This window comes from Gopherus evgoodei, chromosome 8 (genome assembly GCF_007399415.2).
Source record: "Gopherus evgoodei ecotype Sinaloan lineage chromosome 8, rGopEvg1_v1.p, whole genome shotgun sequence".
In the NCBI taxonomy this organism is placed as follows: Eukaryota; Metazoa; Chordata; order Testudines; family Testudinidae; genus Gopherus; species Gopherus evgoodei.
In genome coordinates, this window is record NC_044329.1 from 61,700,982 (window position 1) to 61,709,811 (window position 8,830).

At 42.1% G+C, this 8,830-nt stretch overlaps 1 long non-coding RNA gene across 1 annotated transcript; it reads left to right on the forward strand.

The window, feature by feature from the left end:
* Positions 1–1,414: 1,414 nt before the first annotated feature.
* LOC115656410 lies at positions 1,415–2,671 on the forward strand. Its single transcript, XR_004001655.1, has 2 exons — positions 1,415–1,458; positions 1,536–2,671. It is a non-coding gene; the product is annotated as an uncharacterized LOC115656410 (long non-coding RNA).
* The last annotated feature ends 6,159 nt before the right edge of the window (positions 2,672–8,830 follow it).

Here is an 8,830-nt window from a genome sequence, read left to right on the forward strand (position 1 = left end):
ACTCTTTTTTCGCTGTTTCATGGGAATAGCTACATGAGTATCTTTTTTTACACCATGTGGATTCTCCCCTGCAACATCTTGTAGGGGTGGTTGGGAGGACTCTGTGTGTGCATAAGTAAGTAAATAGCACAATGAAATTCTACTTAAAATACCCACTTCTCTAAGACACCTATATAGAAAAACACTTCAACATATGCTTAATGACCACTAAATCAATGGGACTTCAGCATGTTTTCAAGTGCTGTCTGAATAGGAACAATGGTTTAAGTGCTTTCCTAAGTTGATGTCTATGTATTTACATAGATAGGCCTGGCAGTTCTAGAATCTTCTAATATGAGGAATCCAATATCTAGTCAAGGATAAGTCAAATATTTTACTATCTGTAAGCTGCCTCTCTGGAATTTATGGGGGAGCAATATTAAAAGAAACAGTATTGGTGGCAACTGATGTAAAATGTGTTCTCTGAATACGCAGAGGATTGTACATCCTGATGCAAGATAACTGATATAACACCAATGTGCCTCCTCCCTTGGCTAGAACCCATCTGTTGGTAAGGGTATAATTCTGTCTCCATACATATTAAAACCTTTACTTCTCCACTAACACTGTCAAATATGGTGTTTATAGTGGAGAGTGGGTGTATGATGTTACCTTATCTCCTCGGACTATGCTGACTTGATGCTTTTTGGTGGAGTGGGAAACAAAGAGTATTTTCCTTTGTGAAATGATGCTTAGTTTTCATTGGTAGACATTTCTAAAAAACTGGATCACTAAAAAATTATCCACCATGAGGAAGCTAGGATTGTTACTTGTACTCTATCAGACATGGGGAAAAAATATTTTACAGAACTGTTGTGGTGACATGAAAGATGGTCTAATTTACAACTAGCACTTCAATAATCCCCAGATGAGCCCCATGGTTAAATTATTGATTAGTCATTTTGTACATCCGGTGTCTAAGATATTCATCATATTACTTGGAGTTGTGACTTGAATCTATTTCCCACATCCCTGGTGAGTGCCCTAACCACTGGGTTTTAGGCTGTTCTCTCAGGGGAGGGTCTCTGCTTTTAACCAGAAATTCCATCCTGAACCTGAGAACCTCTGATTAAGATGCTGTTGAAACTATCCTTTCAATAAATGTTTCTACTTGCTTGCACTGGCTTTTTCTGATTTTTTAAAAATGTTTTGCCTAAAATCCTGACCTATGTTACTGCGGGAAGGAAACAGACGCAGACAGCTCATTTGCTCAGGAAAGCGCCCCGTTGCAAGGCGTGGCAGCCTTTTTATTCTTTCGGTTACAGTGTCATGCATAACTTACAGCCTTGTTTACTTGTTTCGCATTGGTGGAGGACTCTTTCTTCCCCTTTTCCCCTCACCCGCTGCATGTAGGCAGAACGTGCTGTGCTCTTCTAATCTTATGATAATATGGAGTCAGCATTCCGTGGCAAAAAGGGGGTTTTGCAGGGGGCGGTTTCTGGTGGCCTGCCAGCCAGGACCGATCCCTACATCTCCCCCTTTTCTTTTAAAAGGAGAAGGCAGGCGTTTGTTTGGACCATGGGCACCCTTGGGTGCACAACGAAATTAAGGAGGGGATGCACTGAATGCCACAGCAGGCGAGTACGAGGAATAAAAGGCAGAGTCCTCCATAGGTTATTAACTGATGTAACCAACCCCATCCCGGCAGCCAGCTAGACAGCCAGTCCCACCAGGAGGAAAATGGGTCACTGTCAATTTGGATTTGAGCAGTAAGATTCTTAATAATGGCTAATTGATTATTGATAGCATGAGAGTGATTAGAGATATTAAAACAACACATTTCATTAACTTTTTTACAACCATAATTATGCAGAAGCAAAAGATAATTAATAGCAGCTCTATTTTGCAAAATTCCATGGCGTAACTCTGTTTGCTCTTTATTAAGCAATGCCACTGCAATAGACGTGGCATTGAGGGCTTTAACTGCTGAACAAGCCAATTGGTTAAGATTTCTACTATTACTAATTGTTAAGCCAGGTATACCAACTAAGGAGATGGCCAAGGCATTATACATAACATCACACAAGAATTAGCATTTAGGCAAGCAATAAAAGCAGTTAACAAATTTTTTGGGTTTTTTTCCTTTTCTTGCTGTTTCAGCAGACGCCCAGCTTGCTGTGGGAGGGACTTTGTTTGTTCCCACGTCACTGGTGCATTGGGAGTACTGCGGCGCCGTTCTTGAGACAGCGTAACTGTTGTTGTTAATAACTGATTGAAATCAGGAATGGGATTGTTAAGACCCTGGTGCCACGCCATGCTGCGGGCCGCCTGTGGGGTCCTCTTTCCACGGACGGATGTAACGGGCTGGGACCCACACAGGCCCCTCAGGTATGGTAACGGCTGCGTAACCTCGCCCCCAGGTAATTAAGGGGACTGGGGCACTTTACGTTGTTTCAGGGAGTTGTTGATACGTTACTTTGGGGGGGGGGAGTTTTTCCTTGCACCGAAAGTGTTTTTGTAAACGGGATATATAATGGGTACCATCAAAAACAAGATTTAAATGATTGATTGTATAGAGCACAGCTAGAGCAGTCTTTTATTGGTGGACCTTTATATCAACCCCGTCTCCTGGTTCCAAGGAGTGGCAGGGCTGCTAGGGTCTTTGGGTAGCGCTTCTTTACCTATGAGAAAAGAAACTTAACACATTTCATTAGTGCCTGGCAATGTTTTGCAAATCTCATAGCTGCGTGGGCAAATTCAAGCCCTCCTTTTCCTGGCTGTTAGCCAAGTTTTAACTGTGAGCAGTGTCCTTGAATGGAATCAGTGTCTTATCTACAGCCTGAGCTTGCTATTTTATTTTATTTTTTTCTTTTCAGTTAATTCATTTTGTTCTTTGTCCTTTTTTCCTTCTTGGCTTTTTTTAACCTGCAAAGGAAACTTTCACTTTTTACTTATACACCTTTTTCCCAACAATGAAGACATAAACAGTGTCATTATACAGTACATTAGTCTTATTATTTAATATATGCCACACATACTCTTTCACTAAAATAACCTTATTACAGAACTTTGGAGCAACGAGCTAGAACAAGCACACCCACTTTGAGGAGTTTATTTAATTTAACCTCTAGTCCAATAGCCTTCCACCATCCCCAGCCCTCTGGCTAGAAATTTGAGGTAGCCAGAAAGATTCCATGTACAATATGGGGAGTGGGTTAACTTTTCATGTCTTTGCTTTCAAAGACTGTTGGTATGCAAATTTTAACAACAATTTCTTTAATTAACAATTTGGCCAATGGAGCTTCTTTTTCTTACTTAAGCAAATGCATTAGACTTTAGTGTATCACATTCTCCTGATTTATCCAAACACCTTGTATTTCAAAGTTGAATAAAACAAGTATCTGCATTCAACCCTTCTATTTAATTTTAACTAGACTATCCTATGAAAATATTAAACACAACAATTTTGGCCACGGGACAAACACCACAAGACAGGACATAGAACACAAAACATAATTCCTGTTGTGCCAGTAAATGCATGATACGTGGAATGCTGTTCAGCTGGCATCAGTTTTCTCTGATTATCTGAAAGACAAAAAAACAGAGGTCTACCCACCCCTTCTGGGCAGACAATCATTGCTTGAAATATACAAATACCCTTGTTGACTTCAGGCAAAAACAGAGGAATTACCCCATATTTTCTTATATTTGTTTCATAAGCAGCCCAGGTTTTCAATTACATAACACTGTATACATTGTTCAACTAATTTAACTAAATTGTTCATAGCCAAACCAAATGATAGCAATCCAATAATTTCTTTGCCTAAATTTATTTACAAACATTTCACAGACACCAAGAACCTTTTTCTTTAGCATTTTTACGAAGTTCAACTGCTGTTTCCTCCAGCAACTACAGAGTTAACTTCTCACTCTCCCTTAAATCACTTGCTTGTCTTCCAACAGCCACTTTTATCAACTTAAATCACCATGCCAAGTAAGTCCTGGGTATTTGAAATCCCCATGCTTACACTTACTGACTCCTTCCTTCCACTACACCCTTAAAGTTTTCCAACCTGCTTTCCAATCTCTCTCTCTGTTGCCTGCCTGCCTGGGCCCGATCCTGCTTTTCTTGCTGAACCGTCCCTTCCATGGGCACCAACTTGTTCCACTACCAGTTTAGCTAGGAGGGTGGGCTTCTTAACTAGCCCCCACCCCTCCTGGTCTTTTCCCTTAAACATTCTTACTCACAAGACTACCCGAGTCCTCCTTCATGAGGCTTGCCACCTGGACAAAAATCCAAACCCCTTTAGAGAGTTTACCTAGAGACCCACCCATCTGTCTGCTGACACTTAAACAGAAAAAAGAAATTACACAGAGCGCAGAGGGAATTACAGTCTAAGTCAGACTTTCCCACTTCTATACACTGTCCGCTACAGGGGACGGGACAGAAGGATCTCAATTCAACCTCAGAGCTTCCTCGCACGCTTGGCTTCCACTCGGAGGAATTACGAACGAGAGGTTCAGTTCCGCCCACACTCCTAACGTCCAAATGAACAGAACAGAAAAACAACAGTAACCGGTTAAACAGAACAGAACCAGAACCAAATAGCGTTTCCTTATCCTATTAAGGCATACTTTTACTCATGCAGTTCTCAACATATAACACCAACAGTACCAAGCAAAGCAAACACAAAATAACAAGGGTAAAACAAATAGATGGTGTAAATTCTGCAGTGCTCCCCCCTTCTTAATTGCTCACCAAACTGTGACAAATTTCTGTTACCAATCTATCCCTCGTGTCAGGTGATCAGGCTGACACTACAGGATCGCTGGGGGAAGATAAAGAAAACACACCATATAACTGAATTTTAAAGCTTCATTAATAAAATAATAAAACAACAATGGAGAGTGTTGGGAACGCTCCCACATCACTCAGGAAAATATTAATGCCCCAAGCCCGAAGCTCCTTTCATACTTACACAGGTACGTCCAGACTGGCCACTTCTGTGTATAATGTTCAGAGGAGGGGGAGAGGTGGAAGGGAGATTATCCTGTATACAGCTTGTCCAGAATTTCCAACATGCTTCTGCTCTTGGGAGGGCTGTTTTTTTACACCCTGGAATCTCCTGCGGCGTCTCTTTCAGAGATTCCAGTCCAGGTCGGCTGCCTGTGGCTTCTTTGGTGTCACCAAGCCACACCGACTCCAGGGTCACAAAGGCACACTGTTGGATCTTACTGGACAGTTAAGCTTTGCAAATGTAATTTCAGTTTTGTAACTTGTATTTCCTTTGCTTCGCCTCTGTCTATATTTTTCCTTCACAGCCAGCTGGGGCTGAAAGCAGCCTGTACCGCCTGTACCGCGCTTGGAGCCGGAGGGGGCAAAGGGGGGGGGCGACGACAGCAAGGACTCAGAGGGGGCAAGACTAGGGGCTGTCGCCCTGGGTGCAGGACTTGGGGTTTTAACCTCCGTGACATATGAGGGAGGTGGGGTAGGGGTGGGAGAGGCAAGCGGGGGCGCCTCCTTTCGCAAACGCCCGATTGCCTCTGCACAATGTTGCCACAGCAAGATGTGTTGGATGGGCGCTCGTGGCTCCCTTAGGAGCCGTTCGCCCACATTTTGCCAGTCAGAAACCTCGAGAGATCCTTTCTCGGGGTACCAAGGGCACTTAACCTCTATAACATGGAGCAAATCCTCCACATGTTGCTGTGATGCTGTTATGCGACCGGTTACCTTGAGTAACTTAACCAGCTCTTTCGCATGAGCCTTCTGTTGCACGGACAAGTCCCCCCCCATACTCACGAGGGAGTGCGCAAAGACGCACTGTGGTGCACCACGGCTCGACCGGCCGGTGGGTACGGAGGGCTGGAATCACGTCGGGGTCACCAGATGCGGGAAGGAACCAGACGCAGACAGCTCGTTTGCTCAGGAAAGCGCCCCGTTGCAAGGCGTGGCAGCCTTTTTATTCTTTCGGTTACAGTGTCATGCATAACTTACAGCCTTGTTTACTTGTTTCGCATTGGTGGAGGACTCTTTCTTCCCCTTTTCCCCTCACCCGCTGCATGTAGGCAGAACGTGCTGTGCTCTTCTAATCTTATGATAATATGGAGTCAGCATTCCGTGGCAAAAAGGGGGTTTTGCAGGGGGCGGTTTCTGGTGGCCTGCCAGCCAGGACCGATCCCTACATGTTACATCAACACTGCAGCTGCAAAATGTCCTTGATTTACACAGTGCACTGGAATTCACTTCAGAGGTTGGTTTTCTACAATTGACATTTAGTCTTTTTATGGACACAGCATTAAATCAGAATGATAATTGGTACAAAAGGGTCAATGTGTACTTTCATTCAGTAAATGTAGAAAAACATTTTTACATTATGTGGTTTTAATCTAGATTTTCTGGGGCTGTTTGTTTCTGGGGGAAAAAATCTCCCTTTCTCCCAAAGTAGGTGTTTAATATTAATGCCACCAGCCTTTTCTTTTTGGAGTAATTCACTTGGAGGCAGAGAACATGTGGAGAGTGTCAATTATTATGGAGGCTTCACCTGTAGCTAAAAAAGCAAATATCTCACTCATTCTTAGCTTCTTGAATTTGAAGAATGAGTCACCTAGAGCCATATAACTTTTTGAGCTATATAATAAAGTACTTTAGACCTCTTGGTTTAAAAACAAAACAAAACAAAAAAACCAACCCCCCCACTATATATGTGATATGAATTTAAAGGTATTTTATTGTCACATTTGTTAAAATATTTAGTCTTGCTAGTGACTTGATCCAAGTTAAAATATCTTGCAGTTGTACAAGGGTAAACTTGCATTAATGTTATATTGCAAGTAAACTTTTTATTTTGGTCTTGCATAGACAGAAGTTCTCTATCACATTACTACAAATTGATCCATTTTTTTAAGGGCCTGGTATGATGCCAGTTAAAGTTAATGGGGAATTATTCCATTGACTTCAATGAGCATTAGATTATGATCTTCAAAGTGCCCCTAGACTCAAAGACTCAGATTCAGCAGAACACGTAAGGAGGGGCTTAAGTTCCTACTGGTGATTTTACCAGGGGTTAAGATCTGTGCTGAGTCTGGTCTCAAGACCATAAGCTTTAATGGGAGTTTTGTAACTAGAATGACTACAGCTTGGATCTATGAATATAAAACCTCTCATTATGGTTTTTGCTGCAGTAATGTATTATGGATCCAATCACGTATTCCTTGATCTTCCATTTCAATAGATGTTTTGGGTGTATAATTGCAAGTGTGATTTGTATGAAGTTTTGGATGAACCTAGACTGTGATGTGAACTAGAAAAGTCAATTGATCTGTGAAGATGTACACCAGCTGAGATTCTGACCCATTATCTCAATGAGAGAGAACAGTGACTTGTTCTGTAATATCCTGCCTCAGAAACCAAACAAAATGCAATTCACAACTGCTCCTGCAAGCAGAAAGGTTCTTCTACATGTAAAGAGGCAGCATACGGTAACTCTTGTATTCCATGCTGGCTATGTAACTGATTTGTCCCAGTTTTAACAAGAAGAGCTAAACTTACTAGTTCTCTTGCACACTGGGAAGAAGGATAGGTGGGATAGAAGAGACACATCTACCTATTTTGAAGATTGACTTCTGTTAAGAAGCACTCTGCTTTCATTTAACTTCTCAGATTGAATGCTATTTTGGGTACTGACTGTGTGTGTGTGTGTGTGTGTGTGTGTGGCACAATATGGCCCCAATCCTTGACTGGGGCCTCTTGATGCTATCGCAAGTAGAGTTAATTGGGAATTTTATTACAAAAAATACCATTTAGTCAAAACAAAACCTTTTTGTGGAACTGCATTTTGATTAAACTTGTATATGAGGAAGATTTATCAGGACTAGGCTGAAATCTCTGACAGAGAGAGATAGTCCAGACCACAAATAGCTCAGGGGTTAGGGCACTCACTTGTGATGTGGGGGACCCAGGCTCAAGTCCCTTTGAGTATGTCTTCATTGTAATTAATAACCTGCAGCTGGCCCATATCAGCTGGCTCAGGCTACTTGGCTCTTTAATTGTGAAGTAGGTGTTTGATCCTAGGCTCTGGGACTCTCCACTACTTTTGGTGTCCTGGATCCTGTTCAGGCCTGGTATCCAGCCTGAACATCTACACTGCAGTTAAACATCTCATGAGCCTGTGACAATTGACATGAGCCAGCTCTGGTGGTTTAATTACAGTGTAGACATACCCTCTGATTCAAACAGAGCAGGGACTTGGGCCTGAGTCTTCCAGTTCCCAGATGAATGCCCTATTCACCAGGCGATCGACAAGTCTATAGCGAGAGGGATATGTGATTTTTGTGAAAAATTCTGAAAGGTCTTCATTTTGTTCCAATGCTAAGTTGGGGGGAAAAAATGTAATCTCACATTTTTGCAGAATGGAAAAACCATTTCTTATACAGCTTTAATTACAATACCAAGAGCAAACAATTTGGGAATGCATTTGAAAAATCTGAATCACACATATGAATTTGAGAAGTGCCACACATTTCACTCAGATCACAGTCTCTTATGGCCCAATTCTGCTTCCATTGAAGTCAATTGCAAAGCTTCTATTGACTTTTTAATGGCGTATTAATAGGCATTAGATGTCTTACTCTACAAAACTCTGGCACCTTCTGCTAGGTGATTAGTAGTCTCCTCTCCTCCCATTAAACTCAGTGGAAGTTTAGGATACTCAGTATCTTGAATGAGGCACTCCATAGTCTCACAGGATCATGACATCACTCCAGTTTTCAAGAAAACAGCATACAGGAGCTGAACTATGCATGAAATACTTTACTTCACTTTGTTGGTGGCCCTTGAGGAGCCAGTCTGTAT